This window comes from Nymphaea colorata, chromosome 13, assembly GCF_008831285.2.
Source record: "Nymphaea colorata isolate Beijing-Zhang1983 chromosome 13, ASM883128v2, whole genome shotgun sequence".
Lineage (NCBI taxonomy): Eukaryota > Viridiplantae > Streptophyta > Magnoliopsida > Nymphaeales > Nymphaeaceae > Nymphaea > Nymphaea colorata.
Window position 1 is genome coordinate 7,057,485 of NC_045150.1, and position 6,161 is coordinate 7,063,645.

Here is a 6,161-nt window from a genome sequence, read left to right on the forward strand (position 1 = left end):
TGATCTAGACGAAATAGGTTTGGGTCGTAAGAAAACTAATTAAATTCAGACTCAAATCTAATCTGGAATTTCTTATTGGATCTTGATTGGGGATTTCGTCCACATAGACGTTAATGCAACATCTAGAATCCATAATAGGTCCTTGAGTAAATGGATTTAATTATTTAGGTCACAAGTCAACTTGAATTGAATTTCGTTTGACCCAAACTTGATCCATTCCCTTTGTTGAATCGATTTGGGTCGAGGTCTAGTATGAAAACTGAATTAGAACCCAACTCAGATGATCCAAATGCAATCCATATGATTTAGTTCGAGTCCCAACTATTCATTTGAATTTCAGCTATGAATTAAAGATCCATACCAAAGCACTCAAAACCAATCCATTTTAACTTAATTGGATCAATTCATATTGTAACGCTCGAATCTTTTTGCAGGTGGGTCGGATTGGGTCAAGACCTGGACCCGAACCCACCCGCGTGTGAGCCCGACGCGAGGGAGCTCTTCTCCCTCGTCTCCCTCTTCGTTCCTTCCTCTGTGGCAGTGCAAGAAGAAACAGGAGGCAGGAGGAACAGCCGACGGCGGAGGGTGTGGTTGCGGCGACCTCTGGGCCCGTGGAGGAAGGGCGGCGGTGGCGGTGGCTCTCTAGTAAACCCTCCTGACCTCTCTCTCTCTCTCTCCTCCCCTCGCACGCCCACTCTCCCGTGCTATGCCCCTCTCTTTGCCTCTCCCACTCTCTCGCCCTCTCTGTCTATGCACCTCTTCCCCTTCCCACCAGCTCTCACCTGCACGGTTCCTCTCCTTTGCTGCCCTCTCTTGTCTCTCCCCTTTTGTCCGAACCCTCACTCTCAATCCCTCCTCTCTGTCAGCGCCCTCTCACACTCATTTTCAGCCTCCCACACAACTATCGTGAGCCTCTTCTAATGACGGACCCCTCTCTTGAACTCCCTTTTTGTTGTTTTTAGCGAGCAATCCTTGGTGTTGACGCTCAATCGACCATTGGAGGTGGCTGCCGGGAGCATTGCGGCAGTTTGGACACTTAGATTAGGGTGAGCGAGACTTAATTGAACCTAGATTATTAAATATTATCTATTAGAGCATGTATAATCATTGTTTAAGCATGCTAGAATTTAGAATTTGATGATTTGGGATGCATGTTAGCGACTTTGCTATTTTGGAAAAACTTGTGACTATGTTGAGAAGACGAGTATCTATGTGTATAAGTGTTTTCTAGCATGATGTGTTGATTTTCGAAGCAATAGGGAAGCATGGTAGAGATTTGACGTGGGTGAGAAGATTTAGATTTGTTTTGGAGGGCATATGGAACAAGCTTTTGTCAACGGGCGTATTGCGGTTGTTAGTTGGAGGAGAACATGTAAGTTGGGTGTGCTTTTGGGTAGACGCCTCAACTAAAAAAAATTAATGAGAAATGTGTTAGTGATGGATTGATCGAAGCATTGAGTTTTGATGTTTGGTGGCAACGTCAAGAAGCTAAGAGGAGGCCTATTGGAGGGCTTGTAGGTCGACACTACTCGTTGACACCTTCTTGAAGCGATGACATGTGCCTCAATGATTTTGTTTTATATTTGTATGGATTGTGAAACTAACTAATAGAAATCTTATCTTTGCTTATGTCTGCAGGTACACCGGGCACGTCCCGTCGACCTTGAGCGACCAGATTCGAAGCTTGAGACATTTTGAAGAGTTTTAAAGGCACACGACAGGTATGGCAGCATTCCAGGCAAATTCATGTCTAGGGCGAATGTGTGAATGTGTGTTCTTAGGATCGTGAGATCCTACGATTGTGATGTGATTGATTGATTGTTTTATGAGTGAATGCATGTATGCATGCAAATGATTTGATATATGATATGATTTGTTTCGAAAAGCTATTAGAAGCTTGTTTTGAAAATGTTACGCATTTACATGTGCATGCTAGTATTGATAACTGTTTAGGTTAGATGAGATGGGGTATCGAGTCGAGTGTCTCCTCGACCGCAAATTGTGCATTAGAAAGCATCCTAGAATGATAACTGCATAGGACAGCTACAAGTCCATCATATATCGAGACTACTCTCTATGATTGGGTTGGGCTAAGTTTTTCAAAGATGTGATTGATGTGATAGTGGATATGAATGTTGAGTTTTGTTGCATACACATTGCCATCGACAATGATGCAAATGAACGAATTGAAGGGTAGTTGTACCTATATTGTTATGACAGCTAGCCAAGATTGTTATTGTTATGTGTAGCACTCATGTGGAGGCAATTGGAGGTGTAAGTTCACTCGTGAAGTGAACCAACCTCATGAGTTAGCCAGTTATTTTGTGATTGTGCAATTATAATTATAAAAATGAAAGAATAAGAGATGAGAGGCCAGTGATATGTGACTATGTGTTTGGGAGTTGTCCCGCCTTCGCCACTGGTCTCGCCTGTTCGGAGCGCAGACGGTACAAGGCCCGAGGGTACTGTTGTGTGATGTGTTTGGAGCGTTGGGCTCCCGCCTTCTCAACCTGGGTGTCATAGGGAAGACTGAGTATCTCTCCTTAGAATTCACACATCCATGAATGAGTGCTCTACCGCTGCAGCGGGTGAATGGATTCATACTATTCTGGGCCACCACGGGGTTGTCTCTTGGCTGTATGTCACCCGCGGTATGCATGTTCCTGTGTTTGCACCCACATGAATTGTCAATTCACTGAAATTAATGGAAATAAAATGTATGTGATTGATGTACTTGTGAATGATATAGATGAAATAAAATGTTTAAGCATGCGATTGAAATTGTGTTACTATGGCCCTTGAGTGACCTTTACATGTCGTGGTCTATGTTAAGAGTCTTCTTGGTAAATAATGTGGCTATGTCCTGATACGACATGATGATAGATTGTTTTTATGATTGTTCTCATATTTGAACCCTACCTAAGAGGGTTTGGACTTTTCCTGCTTGTTGCCAAACTGCGAAGGCTAGGCCTTCTGTTATTTTGTTTTTTTCAGGTTTTGGTGGACCAGATGCAGCAGTTTGAACAGATGGCTTCACTCATGTCCTACTGGGGAGGTTTTAGGTATTTTGTAGTGCCGGTGCGTCTTATTTTGACTGTATTGATGTCTTATTTTTGTTAGACATCAATTATATGGTTTGAGGCATTTTTGTCATACACATAGATATGATTTTATACGAATCAAAATTGTTATATAAATGAAAAGTTCCCCCCATTGTTTTGAATGGCATAGCTCCCTCTTTTTGATTTGTTGTGTGGTCACACTTTAACGCTTTATGTTAGAAAAAAAAATTGTGTTTGAGGGTCAAAAAGGTTGGGGTGTGATATATATCCATGATTCCTCATTTGGATTGGATATGGGATTCAGAAGAACAAATCTAGAATTATCTGAATCGGTTGGATATGGATAATTTCCACCTAATTTCAGATCCATAACTCCATAATGGATATGGCATAATGGAGGGTAGAGAAACGATCTTGATACAAACCCCAATCTGAATTGAGATCTGGATTTCACATCCAAATCAGATGCTAAAACCTATCTAGAACAACTTAGTGGGATTTATCACTGATCCCACATCCAAATATATGTTCACATGCATCCTATGGAATCATTTATTATTAAAAAATTAATTTTGGTTTTTAATATTTATCACATTTATCGTTATGATTGCACAATATGATATTGAGAAAAATGTAGATCGACTCCATTGGAATGGTACACAAAGAGTAATTGGTAGATCTCAGATCACTAACTAGGGGACAAAAACCAGACCACTAAAAAATAGACAGTTGAAGTACTCTTTTGTATATTGCAACCATATAGATCTAACCTTAAGAATGTTTTGATGAGAATCACACTAAGTTACTCATTTGTTGAGTTTAATTTGTCAATAATTTTTTGAGTTGAATATGTTTATGTAGTAATAAAAAACTGAATGACTCTTATGACATCAAACTTTGAATAGTAGAAAAATCAATGTTTTTCTTAAAAACAACTTGAACTAAAACATATTTTTTGTTGAATTAGTAAATACATGTATATTAGAATGTTCATCTACTACTTAAAATACTTTTTTAATAAAAATTTTAGAGGTCTGGTTTTTCTCCCAGTCCTAAGTGGCCTGAGATATATCATTTAATTTCCGATATACCGATATTTCTCCAGTAAGTACTTGAATTGTTGCAAACATAACTATGAACAAATTGAGGACTCATTTTTAATTAATCAAAATCATTCGAACGAATTTATGTGCCCTGCTTTAAAAATTAGAGATTTGCATCTGGAGAAGTTGAAAAAGATAACCTTGAAACGCGATTCGTGGTGTCCAACCTTCCTACTTGTCACCATCAAGAAAGGTAGCTTCAGCTTTTCACCAAAACTTGGAGTCGCTGCTCCTGAAAAGAAATCATCCTGAAACTGTATAAGATAGAGACAAAATGGCTCCATAATTAGAACCTGATGATCTAACTCCTTTATGCGATGTCATGACGGAGAGGGGAAGCGTTGAAGCTTGGACTAACGCACCTCAATGTATTACATCATATCTGGCGATATGCTGAAAGATTTTTTTGTCCAAACCTAAATGGAGGAATCTACAAATCATTTATAATTTTATATATGAACTGAAATCAACAAGCCATTCTATATAGTAGATGTCTCTCTCTCCTTTTTCTTTTTTTAAATTTCACTATGTGAAAAATAGTTGCAGACAATGCATTGAGCAACTGTAGTTGATTTCAACATTATGTACATAATTTTATGTATTAAAGTTGTAGAATGCAACATCCAAGTTACGAACATACCGCTACCATTGTTAACACCATGCAACTCAAAACCTGATTCAGGTTTCTTTTGTGCGGTAAACCTGAAAAATTTTGGGTCACCAAATAAATAAATAAATAAATAAAAAGAAGATAATATAAAAGAGACTCCCAAGAATAGCCCCATGAGAACCCATGTGACTCCCCTGCCGCCATCACTGATGCTGTTGTCCTTTAGAGTTACAAACCTACCGCGGCAGCCACCTGATATTACGATTCTGCCCTGGGACGTATCTAGATCTGAAAATGCCTCCCACCTCGAGTTTCCCATGGTTTTGGTGATCATTTTCTAGCTAGGGCTTGTTCGTCAGCCTGTGATGACGTGTTTTGGACTAGCAGATCATGTTTGAGATCATTTGTCCTTTACCGCTGTGCTTATCCCAATTCGATCAGTGAGATTAAGACCTCAAGTTTTGTGTTTATTTTAATTGCAATTACTCATGTTCTTCGTTTGTTAGTGTAAATTTATTAAACGAGTTAAATTACATGTGAGCGTATGAACGACAAGGCACAATGACTCAATACCCACCATTAATAATATGCTACCGTTAATATTATTAATATATAAAAGATCCGCAAATTTTCATAAAGTTTATGGATATGGCAAATTTTACAATTAAAATTCCAAAGCAACTTTGGAAACCCCGGACGGATTGTATGAAGAGTTAGTAATGCCATTTGGGTTATTGAATGCATTCATGGAATGGTTGGAGAAAATTTGTGGTTATCATGTTTTCCACATCAAACCTATTTCTAATGTTGGTTCATTCAGCATTTTAGCACCATTGTATTTGTGGCTCAAACTAAAGAAGGCCTTAATGGTGTCCAGTTTTGCTAGACTCCACTAACGATGAAAGTGTTTGTGCTTACCAAAGATTGGAATCAATGCCCTAAACTAGCTCTACCTGATTCCTTGCATGTCCTTGAGGTTCAATGTGACACCCCGACAGGATTGTTCATGTCGGGTTGTTAATATATCCGATTTGGATAGGATATCCAACCAAACTGTTCTAAAAAAATTGGATATGAAAAAATAATTAAAATCCGACTAAAAAATCATATCATACTCAGATTTGAGAAATGACATCTAATCAGTTTCAAGTTCATATATATATATATATATTTGATCGGATTAAGATCAGATTTAGTTTTAAATAAATATATTGCACCTAATATCACAAACAAACAAATCAAGTTTTCAAAATTAATTACAAGATTGGTTTTCATAAAATTATTTTTTCACAAACTTATATATATATATATAAGTTTATTTTACATCTAAACAATATGATCTAGGTTATATATTTAAACTGATCTAGTTAAAATAGAACCTTCAGT